Raw genomic sequence first — 17976 nt, 5'->3', positions numbered from 1 at the left:
TTTTCCTCTAACAACTGCCGTAATTTCTCTTCTTGTTTAATTTCTCGTTCTTCTTGTTTCTTTTGCTGCTCTTGTATTGCAGCCATCAAGTCTGCTATGCTGTAGTTTGATTTGCCGCTTCTCGTTTCCATTTTTTTTATCCCACTTCTGACACCAATTTGTTACGTCTCCGTTTGTTAATTAACTCTCCGTAACTTCGTACCGACGAAACTTAAGCGACACAAGTCTTTACTTAATAAAACTGGTTTATTCTTTCCTAATATAACTTAACCGATACACTCAACTTCAACAATCGCGCTAAACAAACGCTATAGCAACGAACGTCAATAATACTCTGACCGCAGATCAATTACTCACTATTCTCCTCACACATTACCTTCCCCTCTTTTATATACCAGCGTACCCTATTTCTAGTAAGAACTTGAACATTCGCCAAAGTACATGATAGTTCTAGAAACGTTGCGTCACGGTGGTCATGTGACTCGCTGACGCAACACTATGTTCTACATGTCACATTAGATATAGTTTTTACTATGTTCTACATGTTACATTAGATGTAGTTTATATTGTTCTACATGTCACATTAGATGTAGCTTATACTATGTTCTACATGTAACATTAGATATAGTTTATACTGAGTCTGTTCTATGCACTACATTAGATATAGTTTATAACTGAGTATGTTCTATGTGCCACATTATATGTAGTGCGAAAAACATTTAGTAATAGAGTAAATAGAAGAAAAGTAATGATGAGCTGCTACCAGAATAACCAGTTAAAGATCCGTTTAATACGATATATATATATTTTTTTCGAACCAACAGTTCGACCTAGGAAGGATAGCACGCACCTGTAAGCTCTTTGGTGAAACCAATTTATTCGAAGTGATAAACTATGTAACATTAATGTCTAAGTACCATTCGAACTCATTTCATTGTATCCTACTTTCCTTTTAATTAGTGACTTCGAAAGCATCCCTATCTTAGAAAGGCATTTAATCTTATGGCTCCTTGAGCGTGAAATTGGAATAAAAGATTTATACAACGGAATGATGAATAAAGATACCAATCGTACTGTTTTGTGCTTGACGGCTAATTAGAAAATGCTTTGATATCATGTCAGCAGTAAAAAATGACGGTATTCTATATTAAAGGTGATTTGTATTGGTCCATTGTCGTATTGGAACATTCTGAATAATGCTGCATTGATGGATTTCAATGAATCTGCCTTAATCAGTCCTCGAAGACTGGAAAAAAAAGCTCAAAATTTTATTGTGCTTATATATATATATATATTAAAGTTAACACTAAAGTTCGGAGTAAAATAGTAATGACGTAATTGTATTACATGCTTACTTTAATCTTTGTAAATTCAAGTAATATAATATCTATATACGTTTGATAGAAACTAGAACATTTGTTTTATTGAGCTAGACACATCAGTTCACAAAACAATATTTTACCAGTTCAATTATAGTAACATTTAACGTGTTTTGGATAATAATAATTATTTTTTAGATCAAAGTGACAGGTTATTCTTATTTTGAAAAATTGTCAGACATGATACATATTCGGGTTATGTTTGAGAGTTAAGTAAAAGCAATGGTTTAAATGTTTATTATCATACAAGCAACTTAAAATATAAAAGAAGAACAGTGATACTTCAGTAGAAGTACAGCTAAACTGGTTATGAAAGCCCTGAATGTTTGAGCCAACACAATCTCTTTTTTTTTTATCGAGTTTGAATATCTCCACGTGATTTCTAATTTCATCAGGACTAGAAAACTAATTTTCATCCAAATAAAGAAACAAGAATTTTCCGGTATTTAAATTTTTGAGTATTTTCAACTTAAACGAACCCTAAGCGACAGATAGGCTAAACGGCCGTATTAGAGACCCCTAGGTTCAGCCTGGTCACCTCTAATTTAGAACTAATGACTAGAGAGAAGGTATCCAATCATCAGTTCATGCCACATACAAAGTTGTTTGTAACCGAATAGAATATGGGCAATTCACTGTTACAATTATAACCTCCCTAAAACAGTTGAAAGAACAGAGCGTGTTTGTTGATACATCGCGGACCGAACTCTGGCCCTTCAGACCAGTAACCCAGCAAGTTAACAACCAGGCCACGCTCTGGCTACTTTATTTATAGTTCGAGTTTTTTTTTTTTCTGAACTTACGGATTTGGTTTCCGTTAGTTAGTAAATAAATAAATAAACGTCAAATACAAGAAAGCAATTTCATTTGTTCACCTAGCCCCACAGTGGCACAGCGGTATGTCTGCGGACTTACAACGCTAGAATCCGGGTTTCGATACTCGTGGTGGGCAGAGCACAGATAGCCCATTGTGTAGCTTTGTGCTTAATTACAAACTAATCGTTCACCTAACAACAAGAAATACATCAAAAACAACCCATGAACAATACAAAAATTTAGTATTTGATTAAAGTGGCTTAGCGATAAACTTCATGGCTAATAACTCCGGTGCAGGGCACATTGTAGATAGTACATTATGTACTTTTTGCGTTTAAACACAAATTAAAAGGGCTTGTTGTCCCTATTGTATATTTTCTTTTTAACAATAGAAACTTTAAATTAAGTTTGTGAATGTTTCTCCCAGCGGTATTAGAAAGAGAGAGAGAGAAAAAAAACTTCATACCGTAAAATAGTTTGAGCTAACCTGAACAGTCCCCATACCCAAGAACGCTCAATAATTGTTGAAAACTTTAGATACCTTAAACGCAAGACTATTGAAATTGATTTTGAATGCGTAGTTGTAAAAATAAAATAACGCATTTTCTGTGTATGTTGTTTAATATGGAAAGATTTGGCGATACAAAAAAAATGGAATGTATGAAAAATAAAGGTTTCAAAAATTGTTTGAAAGATATAGGGAAGCGTCCTTTGTAAATAACCAGTCCTTTATACTTCAAAAAGATGTAGAAAATGTGTCCTTTGTAAATAACCAGTCCTTTACACCTCAAAAAAGATGTAGAAAAAGTGTCCTTTGTAAATAACCAGTCCGTTATCCTCCGAGATGACGTAGAAAAAGTTTTTTTTTTTTTTGCAAATAGCAAGTTCTTTAGACTTCAAAAAGATGTAGAAAATGTGCCCTTTGTAAATAACCAGTTCTTTATCTTCCGAGACGATTTAGAAAAGTTTTTCTTTTTGTAAATAACTAGTCCTTTACACTTCAAAAAGATGTAGAAAATGTGCCCTTTGTAAATAACCAGTTCTTTATCTTCCGAGACGATTTAGAAAAAGTTTTTTTCTTTTTGTAAATAACTAGTCCTTTACACTTCAAAAAGATGTAGAAAAGGTGTCCTTTGTAAATAAGCAGGTCTTTATCCTCCGAGAGATTAAATTACAGTCTCAGCTAAATTTCTGAGACCTTATTTTTCTACTTTAGCTCTCCTGTCCTGTCAAATATTTAGGGATGTAAGTTCAAGTTGTTAAGATCTGAAGCTTCAAACTTGTATACCTTTTATATAACATAAACGTTTATTGGATTACTTCCTTGAAAAGCCTATGAAAATTTCCTACCTTTTAAACTATTCATATATACGCATGAATATGTTTATAATACTCAATTTGCCCTCGTTACATATTCTGTCAGTACAAACTATCGCCCATATTTTTAAGTGTCTTATTATTGATGCCTGTTGTGAAAATGGTATGTAACAAAACTTTTCTTGGATTGACTTTACTATAGTCATTTATTAACATATTACATATACTGGGTACAAACAAAGTACACATCACATACAAACATTTAAGTTTTCTATCTTATAACATCAAAATTGAAAGTCTAATGTATCCCATCAATTATATGTACTACATAAAATACGGCGTCATTTTAAAGTTTCTACTTCAGATATCTAACATTTAACTAAAAAACACACAAATATTCTTTTTAAGCGTAGATCAAAACTGAATAACTGGTGTAGAGAAGCGGGGTGAATTATACTCAACAAATATAACATCTAAAGTGATAAAATACATCAATATGAACATTTACAAACATGGTATGCCTTATTATATATTTCTAGTTAATTTATATATATATATATATATATACATAATAATTAAAACTAGTTCAATATACATTTATACAGATACGATAATAACACGAAAAAAAATGCATACATTGGTTTTACTTTAGTCAAGGTATATAATGACTAATGAGCTTAATTTAGTCAGTCCACTGTTCAACAGCTTTTAGCAAACTAATAATAATTGACTTTTAAAGCACGTTTAACTGTATTTAAAAATACTTAAGATATTTTGATTTCACTTTTTTTATATTCAAAATTACAAGATCAGTTGTGAAAATACTTCGAAAATTAGTACTACAAATACTTTTGAAGAAACACCGCGGGAGACGGATTTTCTTTTTACCTTCAAATGTACAGAGTATTTTGCCTTGTAATTTTAACTTTGTCAAATATATTAAACACTCAGTTAGAGATAAAGTTGAAAGCAAACGAATACAAAAAAAAAAAAAATACCACCACGTCAGCTCGAACTGGATTTGAGAGTTTCAGTGCTGCTTTATCAAGATATACTCATCATTGCAACCTGGGCTGTGTTTGAAAGTAACAGTGTTGACCTACCAAGATTGCCGTCATGACAACACGAACTGGGTTTGAGAGTAACAGTGTTAGTCTACCAAGAAACCCATCATGACAATATGAGCTAGATGTTGGCCTACCAAGAATCTCGTCATGACAACACGAGTTGAGTTAGACAGTAACGTGTTGGCCTACCAAGAAACTCATCATGACAACACGAGCTGGATTTGAAAGTAGCAGTGTTGGTCTATCATCTAACCAAACTTTATAGAATACAACTTCTTTAAAATCTTATTCTTCAGTAAGATTTAAAAATGTTACTATGTGTAAAAAATATTATCCTAGATAATAAAGGAAGTTTAGTAATGACGTCAGTATATTTGTTTGAGCTACAACCACAGAAGTTGGCTAATTTCTATAAAATATTTTTTTTTTTGTCTTTCTTCTCAGTATACTGTTTTTCTTACAACATATAAACACGCTAACAATATTATATCAAAGTTTAATTTTATGATTAATTGTTCTTGGCCAGTTTGAGCAGCGATGTCTTAAACTTGAGCAACGGGTGTTAAACAGACACCAAGATAGCGCAGGTGGAATTTAGAATTAGTACTTCGCAAGTCGAAATGTAAACTTCGTGTGTTGTCAGGATAAATTCTTATACGCAAACAATTTTTCAATAAAGAAAAATAATTAAATAAATGTTAGTGTTAAAAAAACACAGTCCTAGTTAAAACAAACATGGTCGTCATACAATAAGAATTAAACATATATATATAATTTTAATACCATTCTAATCACTACTAAACACAACGAGTTCATGCAGTCATGCAAGAGCTGCATGATAACTTTCATACCTGTGACGTATTAATTCGAGCACGTTTGTTTGATTGTTTGAAGTTAAGCACAAAACTATTCAATGGGCTACCTGTGCTCTGCCCACCACGGGTATCGAAACCCGGGTTCGAACGTTGTAAGTCCGCAGATATACCGCTATGCCACTGGGGGGGGGGGGGCATTCGAGCACGTACCGTTCATATTAAGTAATATTTGTGGCTATAACTATTGTAGAAACGGTTCTTTTCGTGACTTTGTTTTCAAAACCTTCACGCAAAGCACAAAAGGCTGCCTTAATTGCAGGACTGCCAAAACAATATATAAACAACAATATTCAAGTTACAATTGGAACACCCGAGACTTGGTAGCAAAGAGTACAAACTATTCTAAGACGAATTTTATTACTGAATTCTTACGTGTACGACTTTTATCCAATGAAATTAACAATTATGCATGTCATATGGTTACACCGTGTGCCTCAGCAGTGCTGCTTTCAACATTTCCCCGAACTGTGGTTATATTCCCGTAATTATAATAAGTAAGCACACACCATTCTATCCGTGTTGGAAGAGTTAAACTCAATTATACAAGTTAAGCTAAACTCGCGGAATCTTACATGAGTACGCAATAAATTACGAACCTTAAACCCAACAATTCCTCACTTTTTGTCAGAATATGAAATTGCCCTGGCTCTCAAATATTTAATATTTCTTACATCTTAATTATAGTTATAAGTTCGGATTTATTTAGAATAATAATTATTATTTCTGAAATGGCATCCAAGCATAAATTAGATCAATATTCTTAAAAGTGTACCATTTGATATGAATGTTTTTTCTTTTCAAATTTACATCCAAATTTCACTAAAATAATGGACTTCTTACAAGACTTTTTTTCATCAAACAAAAACATAGTTTAAAATTCAGAGATTCATCTTAACTGATAAGTTAGAAAACGAAGCTTTAAGTTATAAAAAAAGAACTAAAGAGGTTATGCGTACAGAGTACAAAATGATTAATAAAAATCTAAATTCAGAACTTTAGAATGTAATTTGAATACAATTTGTCCAAAGTTTAGGAATATATATAGTTTCAAGTTACTCCATATTACTGACCATTGTATATACAATAGCTTTTTATTTATGTCGTGATAGTGTAAAAATATTCCTTCATTTCGAAAGTCTCTTTCATTACGCCATGATTTTAAGAAACTGGTCTTATGGAAGCTTAACAAAGCACCTTTGGAAGACAGGTGATTCAAGGAACGTTGATATAAGTTCGGGAATCTGATACAGAATAAAACACAAACAGCAGTGGCTTTCCTACTACACTTACATGCATGTAGAAGAATGTATAGGAGAGTACTGTCACCACCAGAGTGCAGTGGCATAGCGAAAGACCGGGCCTCATTGAGCGATCATAAATTGTTGACCGATAAAGAAACTGAAGTGAGAAAAACGAGTTTGTTGTAGTAAAAGTAGTGCGGGGGAGAAATAATCAACGAATTAATTTGATACGCAATTAATTATATCCTTTAAAGTGTAAGATTACTTCCCGGGCGTAGAACAGGCAACGTAGCTAGTTGTTTATAAAACATTTTTTGAGTGTGTTTTTTGGCGAAGATTCAAGATTGCTGGGAGGGGGGGGGGGGCTTCTATAGAAAATTTAGTGTACACGTGAAGAGTACTACAAAGTATTGCTCTAATTTTTGCTCACGAGGGGGAGGGGGTATCAGCGTTCTTCTGTCTCTACTTTTATAATGAATTTGCAAGCAGTTTTAAGGAGTGCTATTCAAATTTCTTTGAGCCCCTCATTATAGGTTGATAGGCTGGCTGACAATGCACGCGTCTAGTTGCCAACTATTGATCTCGAATATTTACCCTTCTAAGGCTGGGAAAAGTGAAGCCGAAATATATTTGGAAAAAGGAGTACTTTCGACTATACTTCTCTGCCCGTATTGAAAACACACGTTGTGAAATCTATTACGTGGAAAGTAAGCGCTTTTAGGAAGTTAGTTTTCTCAACAAATATTATATAAGCTATAATGTCGCCCCCCTCTAAAATCTTGGATCCGCCACTGGTTGTTTTGGTGCAATTAAATAAAGTCAGCCACGTTCTAAATAAGTAATATATATATATATATATATATATATAAGTAAATTTACCAGATCATACTGATATCTGCAATGTGAGCATGTCCTGATGGTGCCTGGGCAACAATTAAGGTCAGACTACGCCACTACCCTAAAGGACTGTAAAATAATCACTCTATAGCATTTTCACTCACGGATTCTTAGAATTGAACATTTACCGCTTCATTATCACTTCCATCAAATAAATAGTTGTCTGACGTCATTATGCTAGTATACATTACATAAATAAGAGTAATCAACTTAATTTTCTTAAATAATGTGTGTTTAAAATTAATAGGGTAGAATGGTAAAAAATTATTCAACTAATTATTTAAACCCCGGAGTAATATATTTACGACTCTTTAGATGTTCTAGAAGTTAAAAAAAATTCACTAATCTCGAACGGTATAAAGATCACAGAGCATTGTATTTTATTTAATCAGGATTTTTGAGTTTCGAATTAATCCTGCATGTGTTTTTTGTTTCTAACTTTAGACTCTCATTATTGAGTACTGCTAACAAGTCCTTACGAAAGAACCACAGTTTTCTCTTCATTTGGTTTGATTATAATAGTAATATTAAGATGATGCAATAAAAAAACTATTACAAAAACAATGTACAACACTTTAAATAATACCACTGAATCTTGTAAAGTTTTCTCCAAGCACAGTCTATTCCAAGAACTCTCATACAACTAAATGGAGTGTTCGTGGAATATATCTATATCAAAACGTCTATATATAGCATGCTCATTGACATCATGACATGTGCATTACCCCCGATGTCAGCTTCAAGATAAAATAATGAAGCAAGAACCTGAATATATCCAAGTCTGCAAATGATACTTTCATTAACAATATTGGTTAAAATTATTAGCGTACTTTTTCTTTATTATGTTTAATTATTATTATTATAATGTCTTATGATAAAGTTATTTATTATTGTTAGATTACTGTATAGATTTAGGATTACTCTAAAACTCGTAAGCTAGTATTGGGATTACTGCCGAAAATATCGCTGACAACAACTGTACTCAACTAATGGAATAATGCATTCTAATTACGTTTCATTTTGAGTTTACTTACTGATTAAGTATTATTTTATTACAAATTACAGCTTTTACAGCACCTGCTCGAAAAACAACTCGTTCTTACTGTAAAAATTGTAACTTGTAATAAAATAATGCATTCTAACGTTTATAAGTAAGAACAGTACATTTATTTCAGTTATGAGCAGAAACTTTGATCATAAGTTAATATTAGTACCTACAGAATGTTTATAGGTAAGTACAAATAAACACAACTATAAAGACCCATATATTTAATTTACCTAATGTTTAATTCCTCTACTCCAATTCTTATGGATTACTCATGCTGCTAATGACAATGTAGGTTTGTTTTGTTCTATATATATAGCAAAATTATACACTTCGGAGAAAAATGTTCGTGTCTATCTTTACAGACCACTACTACAAGAAATCCAGTTTTGTTTTTCGACTTGCCTTTGTCCAAGATCACTAACGAGGAGTGAAATTACCTAATACCAGTTTATTTAAGTGATAAGTGACATTTAGAGTGAGAGACTGGTACTTCAAGTTCTTTTCCCGTCGAAATTTAGAGGAGAGGAAAAACTTCGTTAGTTTTAACGTACTTTTCACAATAAACAGGCATATATATAAAATAATAAACTGTTACTGAACGTATGGCGCAACCAGGATTTTAAATATCACTTATCATCACAAATAATAAAAATAGGTTCAATACCAATATTGTCTTTACTTCCAACATAAACTGTACTTACGACGAAATGTAGTAAGATAAAGCACATTTAATGAGAAATTCTTGTTCTCCCTCTGATCATCATTATTTTGACTTAAAGAAAAACAGCAGGTAAATATTTCACTTCTTTAAAATCAATCTGGTTTGTTTCTGCTTATGAAACATTAAGGTTTCCCTTCCTCCACAACTACAGCTAGTTTAACATTAATTGAAAACATTTTATTATTGAAATACATTTTTTTTAATAAGGCGGAGACATCATGCTAGAGCTAAGAATTTGTGAATCTTATGTGAATAAGAAAGAACGAAAAAGCAAAGAGAGGTTCGAAAGTCTGTAAATCGACTTTAGTAGCAACATTTTTGTAACTTATTCTCTGCATTGTTAAGGGAAAAAAGGGGGAAAAGATGAACCAATTCGACAAAAGTAGACCACAGAAAATGAATATTCCCAACAAATGGCATTTTTCTCTACAGCTTTGAGGATCTTCAACCGTTGTTGTGGAGTTGGTTGTATTTTTAGCCACATCATCATCACACTGCAATACATTTTACTCGCTAAGCTTCCCTTATATATATATATGTATATAACCAATTTCTACTTATTGGTTGAGGAAGAAACATGATCGAGTGTTTGTTGCATTCTGAAAAGATATGCGGTGATATTTACATGAAAATTTAAATGCGAAAATGCATGTAATTGTCAAATTTCTGACCGATACCTATTAACCGAAATACGCAATACCAGACCTAAACTACAGGCAAACTATGCTCAAGCAAGAAAATGAACGGTTACTTAAAGCCTATATGTGAGAATGCAGTAAGTGTTTCCATGATATTTCACACCTACTCCATAACAAGCATACATCAAAGCGAGAACTGCAACGAACGAAAACCACTTCCATTATTACCTACTCCAGAAGAAAAATACAAAGTGTGAAAGAAAGGTTCAGTGTCACGATCAGTTTTAAAATACCATATATTTCTTACGATCAACGTTTTTTGTCGAGAACAAAGTTGCTAAGAAATCCCTGCCTGTGACAGTGAATGATCGATAATATTTAACTATTCGAGGTTAAATATCGTTCGTTAATGTTGTATAATCGATTAGAATAACGTCCCGTGAGGTTAATTAATGCTATTTTATTCACCTATAATGTTACAGGAACAAACATTAAAAAATATTCAACAAATCCGATGTATATACCATCTGAGATTCTTCTCATGTGACCAAGGGTTTGTTGTTTTAATATATCAGCAGTTACATAACACCATGTTACGTAGTACAGAGCAAGCTTAGCCTGAAACAATAATAGCTCATCTTTCTAAATTGTACTTGTGAATATGAGATTATACTGTCATGCAATGCTAGGTAAGGCACGGCCATATCGACTACTGATTAGTAAGGGTGAAATTTTATTTAATACAAACTAACTTTCACTGAAATAGCACATACAAATGTCGAATGACTTCCTATTAACTGCTCGTGCCTTTTGGCTGGTTTGGAGATATTTCAACTTCTGTGCCGATAGGGTCTCAATCAGCACAGGTTCCAAAACGTCGTCTTCAAACAAGCCAAAAGGCACGAGCAGTTCATAGGATACTTTCCAACTACCATATAAAATCTGATTTTATCAAATTTATTTTTACAAATCTTTTTTTTTTCGAAAAATTTCAAGCCATATGTAAGTGATTATTATATGGTTATAAAAATTCACTTTCGCTACCTAAACAAGATGTGTCCGAAGGATGGATATTGTAAGAGATGAGAGTTACATCTTGCTTTAACAAAGAAAAAAACCCAAAAAACTCAGTATGTAGAAGTTTAATCTCGTATGTTGCTTTAGCAGAGCGTTTGGTTATGGAGTAACCATTTCTTACTAGTCACAAAATAAAGATGAATGACCTGTTCACTACTTCCAAGCTCATGCCTTTCAGCCTTATCGTTAGTGGTGAAAATAATGAAACACGCACGGCCTTCTGTGTTGATCAAACTGAAGTAAGGGTGTAAGATAAAACTGCTTTAATACCCACATGCGAGGAAACACACAGATTTAGAACCTTTAGTAATTGGCTTACTCATGAATAGGTTGTGTTGGTGACCAAGCAGATTCTAGTTATAATAGCAGTTCCAAACAAATGGTGTGATTCATTAATATGAAATACTATATATATAACTATATAATGGTTTAAGTTTTCATGATTAAATGTTATAACAATAAGATTCCCTACGACCATCATATTAGAAAATAAAGAGGCATTCAAAATGATTACACATAGTAATTTGTGTAATAATGTTAATTGATTATTTTTATTTATTTTTTGCAGGGAGCTTACAGCTTATGCTGCTCACAACGTAGTTAGAGATTTGAGGTAACTATAAAAATTAATACTGTCTAGTATGAAAGTACAGGTATAAATGATTAGGAAATTGGTGATGGCATTTGGCGAATATAACTATGGATTTGATAACGAAATGAAATAAAAATAAAATGGTAACACTTTACTGATTAAACATTTTTTTTTTTACTCTTAACAAGGCATTATATAAAAACAAATAAATAATACAAAAGTGATAAAATAAATAAAGCATAGATTTATCCATACATTAAAGATGTTAACCATATCCTAACAAAATAAAAGTTGTTGGATTTACTAATACAAAACATATACTGAACATTAACTACAACATACAGTGCACTATACACAGGTGTTTGTGTGTTTAAAGATTAATCATATTAGTAAAATATTAAGTTCCAACAGATAAATAAATATATATGATTGATTTGGCACTGGAAGTAAGTAATGATAAATGACATTTAATATTTCTTCTCTTCTTACATAAGTGACAGAAAACAAAATGGCTATGAATTAAATTTCCTTCCTTTATAACAGTCATCCAGGAGTAGTTTGCTGACTGTAGATCACTTTAGTTGATGAAAGAATTGTAGTTTACAATACAATGCAAATAAACATTTTCATTTAATAATGGGAGTGCGAAAAAAGTTTATTTCACTTGTTCTTGTATCAGTGAATTTGTCAAGGTGGTGGTTTACCATTGCTTTTCAAAATGTTCACTTTGTGTGAAAACCCCACCCCAACTAGATAAAAAAAATCCTGCAAAAATAGCTGCCAATCTCAGATATTTTATATAAATACACAAGCCATTTTTGGACATCACTCAGCTCTCACTTCATCCTCAATTTCAAAAGGGCAGGAGCTGTACATCACAGCATCTACTTTTGTTGCACACCTACTTTAAACTTTACCATGATAATCACAAGCTATAAGTTTGATGAGCATCACTAATGAAATATCTTGCAGAAAGTACTTGTTAGGTCAACAGTAAATTAAATCCACTCTTCAAAATTAAAATTTCTGAAGGAATCTATGAAAGTTGAAATTTCAGCAGCAAAGATGTGAAGACTTTTTAAAAACAAGAATCTAAACACACACATAGTTGTCTCAATATCCTGCCAGTAAAATAAGCCAGCTTGACTGACAAAAAATAATTTAAAAACATACACCTTAATATGCTTGCATTTTTCAAATTATATATATACTGCTGACTGGAATTGCAATATCATTCTTTAAAGGAAGCAAGAATTAAAACCTTATTATTCCAGAGTTTGTTTTTTTTTCTTACTGTCCCATCTTCTCCTAGCAGCTTCATTTCTAAGTTACTGTATGTGTGTGGATTGTGTTCCTAATTAAGTCTCTTGGCAATATAATGGGCAGTAATAAATAAAATATTTCTCTGGAGTAATATTATATTTTTTTTGTGTGTGTGTATCTTAATATACTGGAACACAGAAACTGCTGATTGTGCCCAATATATCTAAGAACTTTAAATTTAAATATTTATGTTAAAATACACATATCACATCAAGTATTGGAATATAAGATGTAACATTGCCTAAATTCTAAAAGCTTTAACATGTATATACTTTGTAGTATTTTTAAATATATCACCTAGAAGTTCCAAAATAAATCAATCACATAACCAGCAAACAAAATTTTTTAGAGTATTTTATCCTAAGTGTTACTATATAATGAAAAAGTTGTGTAGACTAGAAATTTCTGAATTTCTTTTGTGCACATTTTTATCTTAAAAACAATGGTTAATAAATTAAAGATGTGACTGACAAAATAAACTAACTCCATTTACCCGTAATTTTCCAATCAATACTGACAAAAAAGTAACATTTAGGTATACCACAACATTACGGATATATTTATAAATGTGTATGATATTTACATTTTATTTTTTATCAAACACTTAAGAAAACACACTATCTAACAAATCCATTACTCTTGTCTTTAGCACAGCATTACCAGATTATTGCTGGACCCGATGTTCAATAACATAAACATGTATTTTTTCCTTCAAATTCATTTACACTTCAAAAATGCAATACAATTTATTCTAACACTCAATTTCTCTATTTGTTTGTTTAAAAGTTATACACTTTTATCAGCAAAGAAAAAAAGTATGAAAGAGGTTTTACTAAACTTACTTATTTCCTCTCTTATTAAATATGCAATATTGACTAGTAAGTGCAAACAAATAGCATGATTTTAGCAGATTCAAAGAAAACTAAACAGAGTAAACTTACAGGCATGAACATGTATGTTTAACGGTTAATCCTAAAATAAGTGAATAAGACTAATGGATTATAGACAAGTAACTTTACACTTTAAGAATATATGGTGATAACTTCTCTTCCTCCACCTCGTACCATTAAGACCCTGTCTAATCCTTCTGTTAACACTTCTAGAAATTCCATGTAGTTCTCTTCTCCTTTCTGCATTTTCGGTGGTCCTGGTAAGTTGATGATGACCAGCTGTGCCTCATGAGACTTGCTAACAATTACTTCATTGAGTTTCACTGCTGTGTGCATTCGTCGAACGTTGGTGTCATCTGGTTTAACTGACATTAATTTACTGAAGGAGTTGTTGGTTTTCTGGTGTGCAGTTGGTTCCTCTTCAAATGACTGCTCAGGTTCCTTCTGGGGTGATGAAGTTCCAGAAACATCTTTAGGAGAGCTCTGTGACACATGATCAGGACTACGTGTAAAGATGATCGGTATTGGTAACTGCCCCTCTGTAGTGACAGTATCATTTTCATGTTGTTCACTTATATGTGGTACAGAAACTTGTCCATCTGTACTGTTGCCAAGACTTGTAATGGGCTGAAGTTCATTTTCTTCATATGGGACTTCACTAACACCAAATTTAACCCTGTTCTTTGAAAGACGCCGTGAAAGTTGTCTATTTTCCATTGCTGACTGCACACTTTGCAAAGTTTCACGTCTAGTAAGCTGCAGCTGTTTAACCATTTCACTGCGTTGTTCCATCATTAGAGTCCGTTCATATGTGTATGATGATATATCACTATCCACCATCTCAACCACCTCTACATCAGCATTAATACGAAGATGATACAAGAAAGTAGCAAGATCTTTTTTCATTTGGATACTATTGTCTTCTAGTTGAGCAACAGTAAAAATTCTCAATCTGCAATTTCTCCACGTCTTGTGCTGTTGAAGTAAAAATGGTAAAAGCATCAGAAGACCACCATCATGGACAATCCACCACACATCAATGTGTCCCAATTTTTTTTCATTACTTTCAGGAAACACATTCACTCCCTTGGGTACAAGAATAGCATTTCTACTGACAGAAACAAGGCGAATGGTATCAACAAAATCTTTCCATGATCCTTCACTGGGTGATTGCTTCCATCCATTTGGCCAACCAAGGATAACAGTGTTATGTTTCAGTCCACCTAGGCCAGCTGTCTGAATGAAGTGACTAATGCCATCTGTGGTATTTCTGCTCACAACAACTTCAGCAAAACCCTTGATTCTTTCATTAGTCATGATCTTTCTGAGAGATTGTTTAGCTGCTTGAGCTTCACCATACATGTCTGCATAGTTGCCTTTTATCACAGAACAAACAAGAATTAAGCCTTTTCCTGCTTTCAACTGAGCAGCAAATGAGATAAGTTTTGGATAACGAGGGGTCAAATCTTCGTTTAATTCACACAGCAGTAAGATCTGAGGTCTCCAGTTTTTAGTGTGAGGCTGACCTACTTCAAGACGTAATAAGCTGAAGCGAGCTGCTGACAATGCAAGTCCACGAATACCATCACCCCATTCCTTCTCTGCTCCTCTAAATTCTATATATTTATAGATGCAGCCAGCAATAATCATGGCTGCTAGTGCATAGTACCAACTTGATAAAAACATGACAACTAAACACAAAATTACACCCAGCAAAGACAGAGTCCAATGATAATATCTAAACCGTGGTCGCCAGTTTGGAGTGTGAAGTAAAGATTGCAGAGTACAAGCCAAATTAACAAACATGTAGCACATCAGGAAAAACATTGTCAAAACAGGTGCTATAAAGTCCAGGTTTCCAATTAATATTCCAAGCTCACAAATAGCTACAGTTAAAAAGATAGCATATACTGGTTCATTTCTGGAAGAGCTATACGCAAAACAATTTAGGAATGGTATAATTTCATCTTTGGCAATGGCCTGCATCAGACGTGGAGCACCTGTCAATGACTGCAAACCTGCTCCAATTGTTGAAAATAGTGAACCAATTACAATTACCATTGGGTGAGGCCAGGCCAGATTAGCAACAGCTAGCTGTCCACTTACACTTTCACCAAATTTGTCTCGTATAAACAGATTGTCAAAAGACCCAGCAAATAGGAGAACGCCCGAAATATAAACGAATGAAGTTGTGATTTGTGCTGCTAAAGTGCCAGTAGGAATAGATTTTTGGGCATCTTTAAGATCTCCAGACCTGTTTGAACCAGCCATAATGCCTGTACAGGATGGAAAAAAAATAGCAAGCAAAACTGTGAATGATGAAGAAATATCAACCAAAATCTGATTATATGTTTCTGTACCATATGAACTGGGTGACTCTCTACTCAAAGATTCTGAAATAATTTCTCCTTTATATCTATACCTTGCCAGTACATTAGTGTGAAATATACCCGAACCTAAACCAGGAATTCCTAATTTTTCTTTTACATCATTTTCTAAGAAATAAGGGTCACAGTTAGTAGTGCCATTTACATGATTACGTTTACAATATATGTGGTATAATGATCCACTAATACTAGAGTTCTTCGAGCATACAGAAAACTCTTCATTATTTAACATTCTGTTTCCTAAAAGACAAAATTTCAAATCTTGTCTTCCATAGAAATTAACAAAAATACCAACATACACCAAAAAAATTGACACTAATACACAAACAAGTGCAAGTGGAGCAAAAAAGCTAACAAATTTAACACCAATTAAAACAAAAATACCCAGAATTATCAATAATATTGTTCCATAAACTCTGAAGTTATTGTACATAACATTTGGATCTTTACCCAAGTCTCCAAAAAGTGAAAACTGAGGAAAAAGATACAACAAAAAAATTTCGACAGCTCCAGTAATATACATTGCTCCAGCAATAGAAGTTGCAAGATAAAATAAAACACCAACAGCTCCTCCAAATTCTGGGCCTAATGCTCTGGATATCATAAAGTACGACCCTCCTGCTGGCACAATGCCATTGGTAGCAATAGCACTCAATGATATACATGTAGTGAAAGTGACACAGCAACTCAAGAGTACAAGAAAAAAACTTTCTATTACCCCTGCAGTTCCAATAATCCACACTAACCGAATGAAGAATAATACTCCAAAAATGTTTTGAATACATGGGAAGTAGACACCTGAAATAGTTCCTAAGTTGGCTTTTTTGGGAGCTTTGGCAGCGGTTCCATTTCCTTCAGTAACTGGTGGCATAGTAACGTTGTAATTAACAAGGGTACTAAGCAGACTGGCCACTCGTTGATTTTCTGTAATTTCTTCGTGGTAAAGGTACATATTCTTTTCGTACCCAGAAACTTTTCCATCTTCAAGAATAGCATCTTCGGAAGTATGAGTACGAACGTTAGATTCAAGTTCGACTCCAGCCAATGAAGTAGCTGGTGATGTCGCTCCATAGTTAAATTCTCCAGTTTCAGAAGGGAGAGGATTTCCCTCGGGTTTAGTGACTGTAAATTTAGAGGACATTTGGATAACTTGTTCATAAACGTATGATTACAAGCTCAACATCAAACTCTGGGCAGACATAGGTTTACGTTAGTCTGTATGATGACTTCAGAAACGAGCACTGTATTACATTTACAGCTTAAGACTAACAACACCGATCGACAAACGCCAGAAATAACCGGTTTTAAAACATTCTTTGCGCATGGCTTTACCAAGCTGTAGCAGTAACGTGTAACGCCATCTAAAGGTATACAATATAATAACGAATTTTAAAAAAACAATATCAGTATCAAACAAAAATTAAAATAACAAAAATTCACTGTATACAAATTAAAAAAAAAGATATTTATTGCTTTTTGCTATGTTTCAGTGAATGCCCATCCTTAGGCTTATTTGTTAGACAGCAATGCATTGTTGTAAAGAACAGCATACGCCAGTTATTTTTTGTGATAAGATGACACAAACTTCAGATGCTTTTTTCTTCGCATTGTTATTAATTTGACATTATATATATACTATATATAAATATATAGGTCCCGGCCATTAAGCCCATATTTTAATCCAAAATTCTACTCCATATTTTTCAAA

General features: G+C 33.1%; 1 pseudogene; it reads right to left on the bottom strand.

The window, feature by feature from the left end:
- Nucleotides 1–4385: 4385 nt before the first annotated feature.
- LOC111086460 lies at nt 4386–17533 on the bottom strand (annotated as a pseudogene).
- Between the last annotated feature and the right edge of the window lie 443 nt (nt 17534–17976).

Source organism: Limulus polyphemus, unplaced genomic scaffold (genome assembly GCF_000517525.1).
Source record: "Limulus polyphemus unplaced genomic scaffold, Limulus_polyphemus-2.1.2 Scaffold1117, whole genome shotgun sequence".
Lineage (NCBI taxonomy): Eukaryota > Metazoa > Arthropoda > Merostomata > Xiphosura > Limulidae > Limulus > Limulus polyphemus.
The sequence above is the reverse complement of the archived record's forward strand: the minus strand, read 5'-3'. Positions and strand labels throughout refer to the sequence as shown.